Here is a 7,819-nt window from a genome sequence, read left to right on the forward strand (position 1 = left end):
CAGGAGTCACTGTACGCACTGCTCCGGGAATCACTGACCACACTGCTCTGGGTCTCACTGTCCACACTGCTCCGGGACTCGCTGTCCACACTGCACCGGGACTCACTGTCCACACTGCTCCGGGACTCACTGTCCACACTGCTCCGGCACTCACTGTCCACACTGCTCTTTGACTCAGTATCCAAACTGCTCCGGGACTCAGTATCCACACTGCACCGGGGGTCACTGTCCACACTGCACCGGGACTCACTGTCCACACTGCTCCGGGACTCAGTTTCCACAGTACTCCGTGTCTCACTGTCCACACTGTTCCGGGACTCATTGTCCACACTGTTCCGGGACTCACTGTCCACACTTTTCTGGGACTTATTCTCCACACTGCATTGGGACTCACTGTCTGCACTGCTCCAGGACTCGCTGTCCACACTGTTCCAGGACTCAGTGTCCACACTGCTCCAGGACTCACTGTCTGCATTGCACTGGGAGTCACTGTCTGCCCTGCACCAGGAGTCACTGTCCACATCACTACAGGACTCACTGACCACACTGCTCCTGGACTCACTTTCCACATTGCACTGGGAGTCACTGTCTGCACTGAACCAGGAGTCACTGTTCACATGGCTCCGGGACTCAGTATCCTCACTGTACCAGGACGCACTGTCCACACTGCTCCAGGACTCACTGTCCACACTGCTCCAGGACTCACTGTCCACACTGTTCCAGGACTCACTGTCCACACTGCTCCGGGACTCACTGTCCACACTGCTCCAGGACTCACTGTCCACACTGCTCCAGGACTCACTGTCCACACTGCTCCGGGACTCACTGTCCACACTGCTCCAGGGCTCACTGTCCACACTGCTCCAGGACTCACTGTCCACACTGCTCCGAGACTCAGTATCCACACTGCTCCAGGACTCACAGTCCACATTGCACTGGGAGTCACTGACTGCTCTGCACCATTAGTCACTGTCCGCACTGCTCCAGGACTCACTGTCCACACTACTCCAGGGCTCACTGCCCGCATTGCTCTGGGACTCACTGTGCACACTGCTCCAGGACTCAGTATCCACTCTGCTCCAGGACTCACTGCCCACAATGCACTGGGACTCACTGCCCGCACTGCTCCAGGACTCACTGTCTGCCCTGCACCAGGTGTCCCTGTCCACCCTGCTCCAGGACTCAGTATCCACACTGCTCCGTGACTCATTATCCACACTGCTCTGGGACCCACTGTCCACACTGCTCCAGGACTCACTGTCCACACTGCTCCCGGACTCACTGTCCACACTGCTCCAGGACTCACTGTCCACACTACTCCGGGTCTAACTGTCCACACTGCTCCAGGACTCAGTATCCACACTGCTCCAGGACTCACTGTCCACACTGCTCCGGGACTCACTGTGCACACTGCTCCGGGACTCGCTGTCCACACTGCTCCGGGACTCACTGTCCACAATGCTGCTTGACTCAGTATCCACACTGCTCCGGGACTCAGTACCCTCACTGCTTTGGGACTCACTGTCCACACTGCTCCTGGACTCACTGTCCACACTGCTCCGGGACTCACCGTCCACACTGCTCCTGGACTCGCTGTCCACACTGCTCCGGGACTCACTGTCCACACTGCTCCGGGACTCACTGTCCACACTGCTCCAGGACTCAGTATCCATACTGCTCTGGGACTCAGTGTCCACACTGATCCAGGACTCACTGTCCACAATGCACTGGGACTCACTGACCGCACTGCTCCAGGACTCACTGTCTGCATTGCACTGGGAGTCACTGTCTGCGCTGTACCAGGACTCACTGTGCACACTGCTCCTGGACACACTGTCCACACTGCACCAGTACTCACGGTCTGCATTGTTCCGGGACTCACTGTCCACACTGTTCCAGGACTTACTGTCCACACTGTTCGGGGACTCACTGTCCACACTGCTCCGGGACTCACTGTCCACACTGTTCCAGGACTCAGTGTCCACACTGCTCCAGGACTCACTGTACACACTGCTCCAGGACTCACTGCCCGCATTGCTCCAGGACTCACTGTGCACACTGCTCCAGGACTCACTGTCCACACTGCTCCGGGACTCACTGTCCACACTGCTCCGGGACTCACTAACCGCACTGCTCCAGGACTCACTTTCTGCATTGCACTGGGAGTCACTGTCTGCCCTGCACCAGGAGTCACTGTATGCACTGCTCCGGGACTCACTGTCCACACTGCTCCGGGCCTCATTGGACACACTACTCCGTCTCTCACTGTCCTCCCTGCTCCTGGACTCAATGTCCACACTGCTCTGTGAATTAGTATCCACACTGTTCCAGGACTCACTGTCCACATTGCACCGGGAGTCACTGTCTGCACTGCACCAGGAGTCACTGTCTGCAATGCATTGGGACACACTGTCCACACTGCACCGGTACTCACTGTCTGCATTGTTCCGGGACTCACTGTGCACACTGTTCCAGGACTCACTGTCCACACTGTTTGGGGACTCACTGTCCACACGGCTCCGGGACTCACTGTCCACACTGTTCCAGGACTCAGTGTCCACACTGCTCCAGGACTCACTGTCCACACTGCTCCAGGACTCACTGCCCGTATTGCTTCGGGACTCACTGTGCACACTGCTCCAGGACTCAGTGTCCACACTGCTCCAGGACTCACTGTCCACACTGCTCCAGGACTCACTGCCCGCATTGCTCCGGGACTCACTGTCCACACTGCTCCAGGACTCATTGTCCACACTGTTCCGGGACTCACTGTCCACACTGCTCTGGGTCTCACTGTCACCCTGCTCCAGGAATCACTGTCCACACTGCTTTGGGTCTCACTGTCCACCCTGCTTTGGGTCTCACTGTCCACCCTGCTCCGGGAATCACTGTCCACACTGCTCTGGGTCTCACTGTCCACACTGCACCGGGACTCACTGTCCACCCTGCTCCTGGACTCACTGTCCACACTGCTCCGGGACTCACTGTCCACACTGCTCCGGGTCTCACTGTCCACACTGTTCCAGGACTCACTGTCCACACTGTTCCAGGACTCACTGTCCCCAATGTTCCAGGACTCACTGTCCACACTGTTCTCTGACTCACTGTCCACACGGCTCCGGGACTCACTGTCCACACTGTACCAGGACTCAGTGACCACACTGCTCCAGGACTTACTGTCCACGCTACTCCAGGACTCACTACCCGCATTGCTCCGGGACTCACTGTCCACACTGCTCCAGGATTCACTCTCAACAATGCACTGGGACTCACTGACCGCACTGCTCCAGGACTCACTGTCTGCATTGCACTGGGAGTCACTGTCTGCCCTGCACCAGGAGTCACAGTATGCACTGCTCCGTTTCTCACTGTCCACACTACTCCGTGTTTCACTGTCCACACGGCTCTGGGACGGACTGTCCACACGGCTCCGGGACTCAGTATCCACACTGCTCCATGACTCACTGTTCACACTGCTCCAGGAGTCAATGTCCGCACTCACCGGGAGTCACTGTCTGCGCTGCACTGGGACTCACTGTCCACACTGTTCCGGGTCTCACTGTCCACACTGCTCCGGGACTCAGTATCCACACTGCTCCAGGACTCACTGTGCACACTGCTCCAGGAGTCAATGTCCGCACTCACCGGGAGTCAATGTCTGCGCTGCACCGGGACTCACTGTCCACACTGTTCCGGGACTCACTGTCCACACTGCTCCAGTACTCGCTGTCCACACTGCTCTGGGACTCACTGTCCACACTGCTCCGGGACTCACTGTCCATACTGCTCTGGGACTCACTGCCCACACTGCTCCGGGACTCACTGTCCACACTGCTCCGGGACTCAGTGTCCACACTGCTCCGGGACTCAGTATCCACACTGCTCTGGGACTCACTGTCCACAATGCTCGGGGGCTCAGTGTCCACACTGCACCGGGACTCACTGTCCACACTGCTCTGGGTCTCACTGCCCACACTGCTCCAGGACTCACTGTCCACACTGCTCTGGGACTCTCTGTCCACACTGCTCCGGGACTCAGTATCCACACTGCTCTGGGACTCACTGTCCACAATGCTCGGGAGCTCACTGTCCACACTGCACCGGGACTCACTGTCCACACTGCTCTGGGTCTCACTGCCCACACTGCTCCGGGACTCACTGTCCACACTGCTCTGGGACTCTCTGTCCACACTGCTCCGGGACTCACTGTCCACACTGCTCTGGGACTCACTGTCCACACTGCTCCGGGACTCACTGTCCACACTGCTCTGGGACTCACTGTCCACACTGCTCTGGGACTCACTGCCCACACTGCTCCGGGACTCACTGTCCGCACTGCTCCGGGACTCACTGTCCACACTGCTCCAGAACTCACTGTCCACACTGCTCCGGGACACACGGTCCATACCACTCCAGGACTCACTGTCCACACTGCTCGGTGGCTCACTGTCCACACTGCTCCGGGACACACTGTCCACACTGCTCCGGGACTCACTGTCCACACTGCTCTGGGACTCACTGTCCACACTGCTCCAGGACTCACTGTCCACACTGCTCCGGGACTCGCTGTCCACACTGCTCCGGGACTCAGTGTCCACACTGCTCCGGGACTCTGTATCCTCACTGCTCCGGCACTCACTGTCCACACTGCTCCGGGACTCTGTCTCCTCACTGCTCCGGCACACACTGTCCACACTGCTCCTTGACTCAGTATCCAAACTGCTCCGGGACTCAGTACCCTCACTGCACCGGGACTCACTGTCCACACTTTTCTGGGACTTATTCTCCTCACTGCTTTGGGACTCACTGTCTGCACTGCTCCAGGATTCGCTGTCCACATTGCTCCGGGGCTCAGTATCCACACTGCTCCTGGACTCACTGTCTGCACTGCACTGGGACTCACTGTCCACACTGCTCTGGGAATCACTGTCCACACTGCTCCGGGACTCACTGTCCACACTGCTCTGGGTCTCACTGTCCGCACTGCTCCGGGTCTCACTGTCCACACTGCTCCGGGACTCACTGTCCACACTGCTCTGGGTCTCACTGTCCACACTGCTCCGGGACTCACTGTCCACACTGCGCTGAGAACCACTGTCCACACTGCTCTGGGTCTCACTATCCGCACTGCTCCGGGTCTCACTGTCCACACTGCTCCGGGACTCATTATCCACACTGCTCTGGGTCTCACTGTCCGCCCTGCTCCGGGTCTCACTGTCCACACTGCTCCAGGAGCCACTGTCCACACCACTCCAGGACTCACTGACCACACTGCTCCTGGACTCACTTTCCACATTGCACTGGGAGTCACTGTCTGCACTGAACCAGGAGTCACTGTTCACATGGCTCCGGGACTCAGTATCCTCACTGTACCAGGACGCACTGTCCACACTGCTCCAGGACTCACTGTCCACACTGCTCCAGGACTCACTGTCCACACTGTTCCAGGACTCACTGTCCACACTGCTCCGGGACTCACTGTCCACACTGCTCCAGGACTCACTGTCCACACTGCTCCAGGACTCACTGTCCACACTGCTCCGGGACTCACTGTCCACACTGCTCCAGGACTCACTGTCCACACTGCTCCAGGACTCACTGTCCACACTGCTCCGAGACTCAGTATCCACACTGCTCCAGGACTCACAGTCCACATTGCACTGGGAGTCACTGACTGCTCTGCACCGTTAGTCACTGTCCGCTCTGCTCCAGGACTCACTGTCCACACTACTCCAGGGCTCACTGCCCGCATTGCTCTGGGACTCACTGTGCACACTGCTCCAGGACTCAGTATCCACTCTGCTCCAGGACTCACTGCCCACAATGTACTGGGACTCACTGCCCGCACTGCTCCAGGACTCACTGTCTGCCCTGCACCAGGAGTCCCTGTCCACCCTGCTCCAGGACTCAGTATCCACACTGCTCCGTGACTCATTATCCACACTGCTCCGGGACTCACTGTCCACACTGCTCCAGGACTCACTGTCCACACTGCTCTGGGACTCACTGTCCACACTGCTCCAGGACTCACTGTCCACACTACTCCGGGTCTAACTGTCCACACTGCTCCAGGACTCAGTATCCACACTGCTCCAGGACTCACTGTCCACACTGCTCCGGGACTCACTGTGCACACTGCTCCGGGACTCGCTGTCCACACTGCTCCGGGACTCACTGTCCACAATGCTGCTTGACTCAGTATCCACACTGCTCCGGGACTCAGTACCCTCACTGCTTTGGGACTCACTGTCCACACTGCTCCTGGACTCACTGTCCACACTGCTCCGGGACTCACTGTCCACACTGCTCCGGGACTCGCTGTCCACACTGCTCCGGGACTCACTGTCCACACTGCTCCGGGACTCACTGTCCACACTGCTCCAGGACTCAGTATCCACACTGCTCTGGGACTCAGTGTCCACACTGATCCAGGACTCACTGTCCACAATGCACTGGGACTCACTGACCGCACTGCTCCAGGACTCACTGTCTGCATTGCACTGGGAGTCACTGTCTGCGCTGCACCAGGACTCACTGTGCACACTGCTCCTGGACACACTGTCCACACTGCACCAGTACTCACTGTCTGCATTGTTCCGGGACTCACTGTCCACACTGTTCCAGGACTTACTGTCCACACTGTTCGGGGACTCACTGTCCACACTGCTCCGGGACTCACTTTCCACACTGTTCCAGGACTCAGTGTCCACACTGCTCCAGGACTCACTGTACACACTGCTCCAGGACTCACTGCCCGCATTGCTCCAGGACTCACTGTGCACACTGCTCCAGGACTCACTGTCCACACTGCTCCGGGACTCACTGTCCACACTGCTCCGGGACTCACTAACCGCACTGCTCCAGGACTCACTTTCTGCATTGCACTGGGAGTCACTGTCTGCCCTGCACCAGGAGTCACTGTATGCACTGCTCCGGGACTCACTGTCCACACTGCTCCGGGCCTCATTGGACACACTACTCCGTCTCTCACTGTCCTCCCTGCTCCTGGACTCAATGTCCACACTGCTCTGTGAATCAGTATCCACACTGTTCCAGGACTCACTGTCCACATTGCACCGGGAGTCACTGTCTGCACTGCACCAGGAGTCACTGTCTGCAATGCATTGGGACACACTGTCCACACTGCACCGGTACTCACTGTCTGCATTGTTCCGGGACTCACTGTGCACACTGTTCCAGGACTCACTGTCCACACTGTTTGGGGACTCACTGTCCACACGGCTCCGGGACTCACTGTCCACACTGTTCCAGGACTCAGTGTCCACACTGCTCCAGGACTCACTGTCCACACTGCTCCAGGACTCACTGCCCGTATTGCTCCGGGACTCACTGTGCACACTGCTCCAGGACTCAGTGTCCACACTGCTCCAGGACTCACTGTCCACACTGCTCCAGGACTCACTGCCCGCATTGCTCCGGGACTCACTGTCCACACTGCTCCAGGACTCACTGCCCGCATTGCTCCGGGACTCACTGTGCGCACTGCTCTGGGACTCATTGTCCAAACTGCTCTGGGGCCCATTGTCCACAGTGCACCAGGACTCACTGCCCACAATGTTCCAGGACTCACTGTCCACACTGTTCTCTGACTCACTGTCCACACGGCTCCGGGACTCACTGTCCACACTGTACCAGGACTCAGTGACCACACTGCTCCAGGACTCACTGTCCACGCTACTCCAGGACTCACTACCCGCATTGCTCCGGGACTCACTGTCCACACTGCTCCAGGATTCACTCTCCACAATGCACTGGGACTCACTGACCGCACTGCTCCAGGAATTCACTGTCTGCATTG

The sequence above is a fragment of the Chiloscyllium punctatum genome, chromosome 42 (assembly GCF_047496795.1).
Source record: "Chiloscyllium punctatum isolate Juve2018m chromosome 42, sChiPun1.3, whole genome shotgun sequence".
NCBI lineage: Eukaryota > Metazoa > Chordata > Chondrichthyes > Orectolobiformes > Hemiscylliidae > Chiloscyllium > Chiloscyllium punctatum.